The following is a 9,126-nucleotide window of genomic DNA, read 5'->3' on the forward strand; positions in this document are numbered from 1 at the left end:
GTAATAAAAAAATAAAATAAAAAAAAAGACCTGTCGGGCGTTGGTGGCGCACGCCTTTAATCCCAGCACTCGGGAGGCAGAGGCAGGCAGATCTCTGTGAGTTCGAGGCCAGCCTGGGCTACCAAGTGAGCTCCAGGAAAGGCGCAAAGCTACACAGAGAAACCCTGTCTTGAAAAACCAAAAAAAAAAAAAAAAAAGACCATTAAAAAAAAAAGATGCATGCAGCTAAGTCTGATCACTCAAGTTGGATCCCTCAGAACCCACACTGGGAAAGGAGAGAACTGGCTCTTAAAAGTTGTCCTCTGACTTCAACCTACATGCTGTGGCACACACACACACACACACACACACACACACACACACACACACACACACACCAAATAGACGTTTTTCAAAAAATAAAGAAAAATAAGGTTGGTAGTAGAGACCCCTCTGGGAAGCATGCCAACAGGGCTTGTGGCCAGGAGCCTTTGGCAAATTACTAACAGGAGTGGGGTGGGGGCAGGGGCGAGTGTTCAGCCCACACTCATGTGAAGAAGCTGGGGGGAAGACAGCCAGATTAGTCATCGGCATTTTCCAAATGAGTTCAGCACCAGAAGGGTGTCTGTGGTTATACCAGCCCAGTCTAGCAGTGAAACCAGATCAGGGCTGGAGTGGGGATTTGGGAAGGACAAGCCCAAACCAACCAGAGAATGATGGCCCAGACCCAAGCCCGGAGCTGCACTGAACCACACAAACATCCCAGTGAGGTTGTTTCTAGACAGGCCATAGAGGAGCTGTAACAGACGACCTCTGTCCAGCCTTCCAAGGCCGGGAACCATGGCGCTGTCTCTAAGGAGCAACTGTAGCTAAGTGACTCTCTCAGGGAGGGGGCAGACTTTCCAATAGAGGCCAACACGGGACCCAAGTGAGCCAGAGACAGTGAGTGCTGCTGTTAGCTCTACCACCTGCTCTCTAGCCTGGCAAGTGTTCTTGGCCTCTCCACGGCCCCACCGCACCCCATCTCCTCAAGGTCTGGCTCCCCCATCCTGGCCCTTGGAGGCAGGGAACCACAGCATGGCCTCTTCCCGGCCTGATCAGAGCCAGGAGGGAAGGGACAGGCCTGTGTGCAGACTTGGCTACCCCTGCTGCTCAGCCTTTTCCTGCCCACAGCTGGCTGTGGAGGCGGGGCCCTGTGCAGGGGTGGAACTACTCACCAACTCAGCCCCTTCCTCCTTTTCCGGAAGCTCCAGGAGGGGTTACAAAGAAAAGCCTGTCCCCACGCTGGAAGCCTCTCCTATCTCTTCATGACCTGTTTTCTTCAGGCTGAGGGTGCCCAGGTGTCTCCCGGCCCCTGGGGAAGAAAAGTTACCTCCTTCTCAGGGAGGGGCAGAAAGCACACCTATGCTGGCCACAGTGAGGATAGCCTTCTTCCTGTGCCCCACGGGCCCAGGTCAGGAGCAGAGATGAGAGGAAAGGACTTGGGCATCCAGGCCCTAACTGCTGATTGTGTCGCTCCTGTCCTTACAGGTGACAATGACCAGTACTTACAGATCACACAGTAACCAATCTTTACGTTTAACTACCATGCGTCTGCACAGTAGCACCTCAGAGAGCACCCAGAGTGTTTCCCTCTGTCATACAGTCACCTGGATGCCGTTTATGAGCCCCTTAGCTGCCCTGGTCACCACCATGTCTGCACATCTAAGGTGGATGAAGCCTGTGTCAGCCCTACCTCCTGGGTGTAACCATGATGACCATAGATCTGAGAGCTTCTGGGCTATCCCAGTGACTTGGCATGCCCAGGGCCAAAACAGAGAATCACAAGTTCCGGGCCTTTGACACCACTGCAGATGCTAACTACCAAGCCCAACCAGCAAGCTGCACACCTTGTATCCACAGACAATAATGAGTTCATACCAGCCCCAACTCTAACCATGCCCCTCCTACACCTACTTTCTGCTATAGGTCTTTGTTGGCATGGAGAATAAGATGGCTGGGACACACCTGTACCCACATGCCCATTTCTAATGGGGCATGGCTGCCCTTTGATAGCTATGGGTAAATACCCACGTCCTGAGTGGTGGCCAGCTCTTTTGAGTACTCTTGAGTGTGACTGAGTGCCCAGCTTCATGGAGATCGCCCAGCCAAGACCAGCCGCTAGGGCCCTGTCTGTCCTGCTTGGTCCTCCTCGCTTCTCACACTGTTCCCTGAAGAACTGGCCTCAGAAGAATCCTTGCCAAAGCCTTTAGCTCCAGCTCTGCTTCCCTTGTGTTCCAGGTGAAGAGTCCCCAACCCTTGGCTTGGGCGTGCCTCAGTGGTCGAGTGTTTGCCTGCCATGTGTGTGACACTGGCTTCCATTGGCGTGTGTATACACCGCCCTGTCCCCTGACACAGCCCCTACTGTTAGGTGTCAAAGGAACCCGGGACAAGTCTCACCCCACCCTCTACCCTAATCTCCCTCCTAGGGGCTGGCTCCCCCACTCCCCCAGGAGGCTTCTGATCCTATACAACCTCAACCATTTTGGTTACACACTCTCTTGACCTCCTTCTCTACCCTTTTCACTCTGCGACACACACACACACACACACACACACACACACACACACACACACACACCGCCATGGCCCAGTTCAGCCTGCTGTCCTGGTTCAGTCTGGATCCTTCCAGACGCCTCTGGCTGTGCCCTCCCTCATCTCTACAGTAAACCTCCTCAACTATACCTAGGAGGGGTCATGTCCTCATATGTTTTCATCCACCTACTACAGCAGTTGCAGAGGAAGGTAAAAATAGACCTCAAAGCCGGGGTCCCTGCAGGTTCAACACCTCACTCCTGAATGTAGCATTCCCAACTGCAGCTATCTGTGGCCTCTCGCTCTCCCTGAGGACCTCTCTCTCCCCTCTGGATTCTTTGAGCCCTCCACTGCGCTGGTCTTTAATTATGGTGGGTTTGTTGTTATGCAGGGGGAAAACAGGGCCATCAGTCACCAGGCCCAGCGCCTCTGCCAGCACCTGGCATACTTCACTCCTGCTGGCCGTGAAGGTTTCCCTACTAAAGAAAGACTGGCTCATTGAACACCCATTACCTCAGCCCTGAGCTGGCCTTTAGATAGGTCACTGAGAGATAAAGTTCCCTGCAGGGCTCCTTCATCACCTCCTTGTGCAGGGGCAAATCTGAGGGCTGAACCAAGTCAAGATGAAATATAGATACCCTCTCAGAAACCTCTCAGGCACAGCTTGGTGCAGGAATGCTGAGAATCCCCTCCTAGATTCCAGGTCGGGGATGGACGGCCTGGAAGACCAGAATGTGCTCTCAGGGGTGGGGCCCATGACTGGCTCCTTCTGCCATCTGCCAGTTTATGCCCCTCCCAGGGCCTGGGACCTTCCTCTTTCCCTCAAGTGTGTCTTTCTCTTCCTCCTTACCACAGACAAGACTTCATCAAAGGCCACTAAAGGTCACAGGTCCAGCCACATGACTTCAAAGCTCAAGTGTCCCAGTCTAGAAAGTGTGCTGCTTTCCCAAATGCCTCACCTGTCACCGTGGCACATCACATTTGCCACCATAACTAACTGTGGGTGGGTTCTGTTCTTCAGCACTGCCCAAGAGGCAGGCCTACACAGGCTTATAGATCACCTACTGAGGCAAGTGGGTGAGCACTTTGTCCAAGAGGGGTTGAGTTTCACATCTGACTTCAGGTTTGTTTTGTTTTTTGAGACAGGGTCTTTCTGTGTTGTCCTGGCTGTCTTGGAGTTTGCTCTGTAGACCAGGCTGGCCTCAAACTCAGAGATCCACTTGTCTCTGCCTTCCGAGTGCTGGGATTAAAGGCACGCATCACCAATGCCCGTTTTTTTTCCCCTTTGTTTTTGAGATAAGAGTCTCACACTGTAGCTCAAACTTGAGGCAATCCTCCTGTCGTCTTAGCCTCCTGGGTGACTTTCTCTTAAATGCTATCCACCCATGAAATAAATGCTGTGGGCTTTTCCAGATAATTCTATCAGCTGCTCTCTAGCTCCCAGATCCATGCAGATTCACTGCCAGAAACAGGAAATCAAGCACTTCATATGGACTGGAATGTTCTAGGAACCAGGGGATCATGGGAGCTTCTTATAATGTAATAGACCTTATACAGCCAGCCTCCCAGAGGCTGCAGATGCATAGGCTATTTAGGCTTGCTGGGACACTTAAAGCGGTACTCTAGAGAGGTGCTCTGTGAGGTCTGCTGGACCTCCAGGAGCTTCTGCTCTTCCTCCGGGGACGATGAAGGCTTGGGCAGAGGAGCAGCAAAGCAAGAGCGGCCCAGGCGTTCCTGTTGGAAAGGGTGCAGGGGAAGGGACGTGGGGATGACCCTGCTTGTCTCACCGTGCTCAGGCCCTGGCTTCCTCCTAGAAGCTCTGTGGTTTGGGGAAATATTGGAGTTACTGCCAGGGCTTTATTGAATTATTCAGACAGTTTCAGGTTTTGTTTTGTTTTTTTGTAATTTTTTTATTTCATTTTTTTCTTTCCTTTTACATACCAATCCCCGTTCCCTCTCCCTCCCCTTCTCTCGCTACCCCCCCACCTCCCCCCATCCCACCCACAACCCCTCCTCTTAGAGGGTAAGGCCTCCCTTGGGTAGTTAACACAGGCTGGTATACCAAGTTGGGGCCAGACCTAGTCCCTCCGCCCTGCATCAAGGCTGAGCAAGGCATCACAGCATAAGGAATGGGCTCTAAAAAGTCAGTTCACATACCCGGGGTAAGTCCTGGTCCCATTGCCAGGGGACCCACAAACACGTCAAGCCACGTAACTTTCACCCACACTCAGAGAGCCTAGTGCGGTCCCATGCAGGCTCCCCAGCTGTCAGTACAGAGTCCATGAGCTCCCACTAGCTTGGGTCAGCTATCTCTGTGGGTTTTCCCATGATGATCTTGACGCCCCCTTGCTCCCATAATCCTTCCTCCCTCTCTTCAACTGAACTCCAGGATCTTGGCCAAGTGTTTGGCTGTGGGTTTCTGCACCTGCTTCCATCAGTCACTGGATGTAGGTTCTATGATGACAATTAGGGCAGACACCAATCTCAGTATAGGGGAAGGCTAGTTCAAGCGCCCTCTCCACCATTGCTGAGTCTTAGCTGGGGAGTTTCTGGGGTTCTTATAATTCAGAGACCCTTTGCCAAGAAGGAGAGGCTAAGTATGTGGTCATTGGTGGGGAGCAGGTGGATAGAAACAGTGGGGGACCTTAGCCCAGCTGACCAGTGGTCCTAAAGCAGGGCACCTGCGCCCAGAGCCCTGAGATCCAATTGCTGCACCAAGTACGTAAGTATGTGACCTTCCACCCAATTGACCAGGCTCTGCAACCAGGGCCCCATGGCACAGCTGGCCCTGTTAGCTGACTGTGCAGTTAGTGAGGAGTCTGTGCCCATGGAACTTTTACAGCTCCACCTGTGGTCAGGGTGGGTTGCTGTCTAGGCTGCCACCGTAAGTCATTTCCTGCTGACAGAGTCTAGGTTAGTCTTATCACCATGCCCTACTTCCACCAAGCTTTGCAGCGCCATTTGAAGTAGGAGGTACAAGAGAGGAACTGCGTGCCAAGAGGTTCAGCGTTCTGTCGAAGGCTATTCAACCAACAGAGATGGAGCTATAAACTCAACCAGGATGATAATGGCAGTGGTGAAGACGGTGGTCTGACGAGGAGGAGGATGGTAATGGCAGTGATGGTGGTGATAATTAAGATGATTTTGGTGGTCAATAACAGAGAAAAATGTCAAATGTCTCATTAAAAAAAAATTCTATTATCCAGGTGTAGTGGCGCACGCCTTTAATCTTAGCACTTGGATGGCAAAGATAGGCAGATCTCTTGTGAGTGTGAGGCCAGCCTGGACTACATGGTGAGTTCCAGGACAGCAAAGCCTACATAGAGAGACCCTCTCAAAAATAAAAGGAAAAAGGTGTACACCTTTAATTCCAGCATTCTGGAAGCAGGTCGATCTGTGTGAGTTCAAGGCCAACCTGGTCTACACAGTGAGTTCCAGGACAGCCAGGGCTATGAAGAGAGACCATGTCTCAAACAAACAAAATAATAAATTATTTATTTATTTTGAAAGACACTTGGGGCATAACTGATACAACTTAATTACTATAAGTGTTGGGTTTTTTTTTGGTTTTTTTTTTTTTGTCTTGTTTTTTGTTGTTTAAGACAGGGTTTCTCTGTGTAGCTCTGGCTGTCCTAGAACTCACTCTGTACTTCAGGCTGGCCTCAAACTCAGAGAGCCAGCTGCCTCTGCTGGGACGAAAGGTATGCACCACCACCACCAGGCTATTACAGGTATTGCAACCTGATGCTCAGTTATGAATCCTCGGTTACTCTTTCAGGGGACCCAGTTTTGATTTCCAGCACCCAAACGGCAGCTCACAGCCACCATCTGTAATTACAGTCCCAGGGGATCCAACATCTGGCCTCCACTGGCAATGCATGAATGTGGTACACAGACCTACAAGCAGGCAAAAGACCCATATAAAAGCAAAGACAAAACTTTGACAAAATGATTGCCACCTGATTCTTACTACTTTTTGTAATGTACTAGGAAAACTTGAAAGCACACAACTCACACTGCATTTCTATTGAAGAGGGCCATGTTAGATGCCCACATAAGGAATGCAATGGTTACTTGTCAGCTTGACAGAATGCAGATCCACCTGAGAGGCAGGCCACTAGGCATGCCTATGAAGAACAATCTTGACTACATTAATCGGGGTTAATTGGAAGACCCACCCACTATGGGTACCATCATTCCCTCGGCAGGGGATCCTAGGCTGTATAAGTAGAAGAAGCAAGCTGAGCACTAGCATCCGTTAACTCTTTGTTCTCTGGGCTTGACTCTGGATGTAATGGGACCAGCTCCCTCTCAAGCTCCCTACTGTTGTGACTTCCTGTCATGGCAGACTGAAATCTCAAGCTGTGAGCTGAATAAACCCTCTCTCTCTGAGCTGCTTTGTGTGAGGGTATTTGATCACAGCGACAGAAAGGGAACTAAGAGGGCTAAGGGCAGAGTCAGCCCTCTCCCCATCTGATACTTCCCGAAACCAAGTGTGAGAAGAGGGCTTTGTCATCACTGAGGTAAAACAAGGCTCAGTTCCTCCTCCCCCAGGTCCTGCAGGAACCTTGCTGTGAAGCAGGTTCCACAAGACAAGACGCCCTGGTGCTGACCAGGAGACCGAGTCTTGGAGGGAGAAGAAACTGCTGGTGTCGCTCAGCCTGCGGCCAGCAGTAGCATCTTCTCCATGGATCCTGCTCTAACGCATCCACAATGGATTCTAAGGTTGTCTGGCAGACAGGGAGCCAAGCGCAGATCAATCCTGGCCAAGACCCAAATGCCTTCATTGAAAGTGAAAGCTGCCTGTCTCTACATGGCCTCGAACCTCGAGTTAAAAGCCAAGACCACAAAAAGCTCCTCCGTGGCTGCAGGTGACTCACAGATCCTCAGCGGGTCCCCGAGGAGTTCCATGTTGGTCCAGCCATCCGTTACAGTTTCCTGTCTGGGAATGTGAAGGAGAGCAGCAGATGGAGAGCTGGAAGTGGGAGGAGAGAAGGTGCAGTTCCCTGGCTCACCAGCTGCATGCCTGGGGCCTCGGCTTCTCCACCTGCACATCGGTATGACCCAGGGAAGCACTCGGAGTGAGTCAGAGAAGCCACTCCAACAACAGGAAGCAGGGCTCTCTTCAGCAAACCTGGACAGAAGCCATTCTCTTTCATTACACAAAGTTGAAGCCAGTGAAATGCTGCACAGTCACACTTCCTTGTCCTTGTTCCTCATGGATGGCACTGGGATGTAACCGAAGAGCAGAGTCGAAGTCATTCATTCTGTGCCTGAGGTTGGAGCTTGGCAGGGAGCAGGGCTCAGGGAACCACAGTGGGTTCTAGGGAAGTTGGGCAAGGCCAGTGTTAGGATCCTGCCCTCACTACCGCACATTGGGGTCTTGTGTCTTACATCATCAGCGGGTGCTGGCGACTACGTATCTGCCTTAAAAAGCCGGACACGGACCCCCACCCTCTCTGTTCCCACTCTGCTCCCGCCATCTTTCTTTCTCTCCAGGCCTGGCTCTCCTCCCTCCTACCCCCCTACTTCTTTCTAATGAAGCTCTTTGTAACTCTGGTAGTCGTGGCCCTGGCCCGTGACTTTTCCGCCAGTAACCAGCGCCACTTCCAGCGCCATTTATCATAACCATCAGCCAGAACATGGCTATCGTCAATACCGAGGACCTATGACAACTCTAACCATCCTCAGGTGGTGAGAAAAAAACGATGATGGTCTTGATGAAGATGAGGGTGAAAGTGGTGATGACTTACTTTTTCCTCTGTTGCAACAAAATACCCATCAAAAGCAACTTAACAGGATTGAGAATCACCATGGACACACACCTCTGGGTGTGTCTCTGAGGATGTTTCCAAAAGGGTTTAACTGAGGAAGAAGGACCCATCCTGAGTGTGGGGGCACCACTGTATGGACTGAATGAAAAGAAGAAAACTGAGCATCAGTACTCATCTCTCTTGACTGTGGCTCACCACACCCAGCGGGCGGCCTCTTGTTCCCACTGCCATGCTTTCCCTGCCTTGATGAACTGTATCATCACACCATGGGCTAAAAAAACAAACTCTCCCCTCATCAAGTGGCTTTAATCAAGCCTCATGTGGATTGTTTTTTTTTTTAAAGACAGAGTCTCAGCCAGGTGGTGGTGGCACACGCCTTTAATCCCAACACTTGGGAGGCAGAGGCAGGTGGATCTCTGTGAGTTTGAGGCCAGCCTGATCTACAGAGTGAGATCCAGGATAGGCACCAAAACCACACAGAGAAACCCTGTCTTTTTTTTTTTTTAAAGATTTATTTATTTATTATGTATACAGAAGTGGGTGCCAGATCTCATTACAGATGGTTGTGAGCCATCATGTGGAAGCTGGGAATTGAACTCAGGACCTCTGGAAGAGCAGTCAGTGCTCTTAACCTCTGAGCCATCTATCCAGCCTGAGAAACCCTGTCTTGAAAAAGCAAAAAAAAAAAAAAAAAAAAAAGACTGGGTCTCTTGGACAGCCAGGGTTACATGGAGACCCTGTCTCAAAATAAGGGGGAGCCGGGCGGTGGTGGCACATGCCTTTAATCCCAGCACTTGGG

This window comes from Peromyscus maniculatus, chromosome 5 (assembly GCF_049852395.1).
Source record: "Peromyscus maniculatus bairdii isolate BWxNUB_F1_BW_parent chromosome 5, HU_Pman_BW_mat_3.1, whole genome shotgun sequence".
In the NCBI taxonomy this organism is placed as follows: domain Eukaryota; kingdom Metazoa; phylum Chordata; class Mammalia; order Rodentia; family Cricetidae; genus Peromyscus; species Peromyscus maniculatus.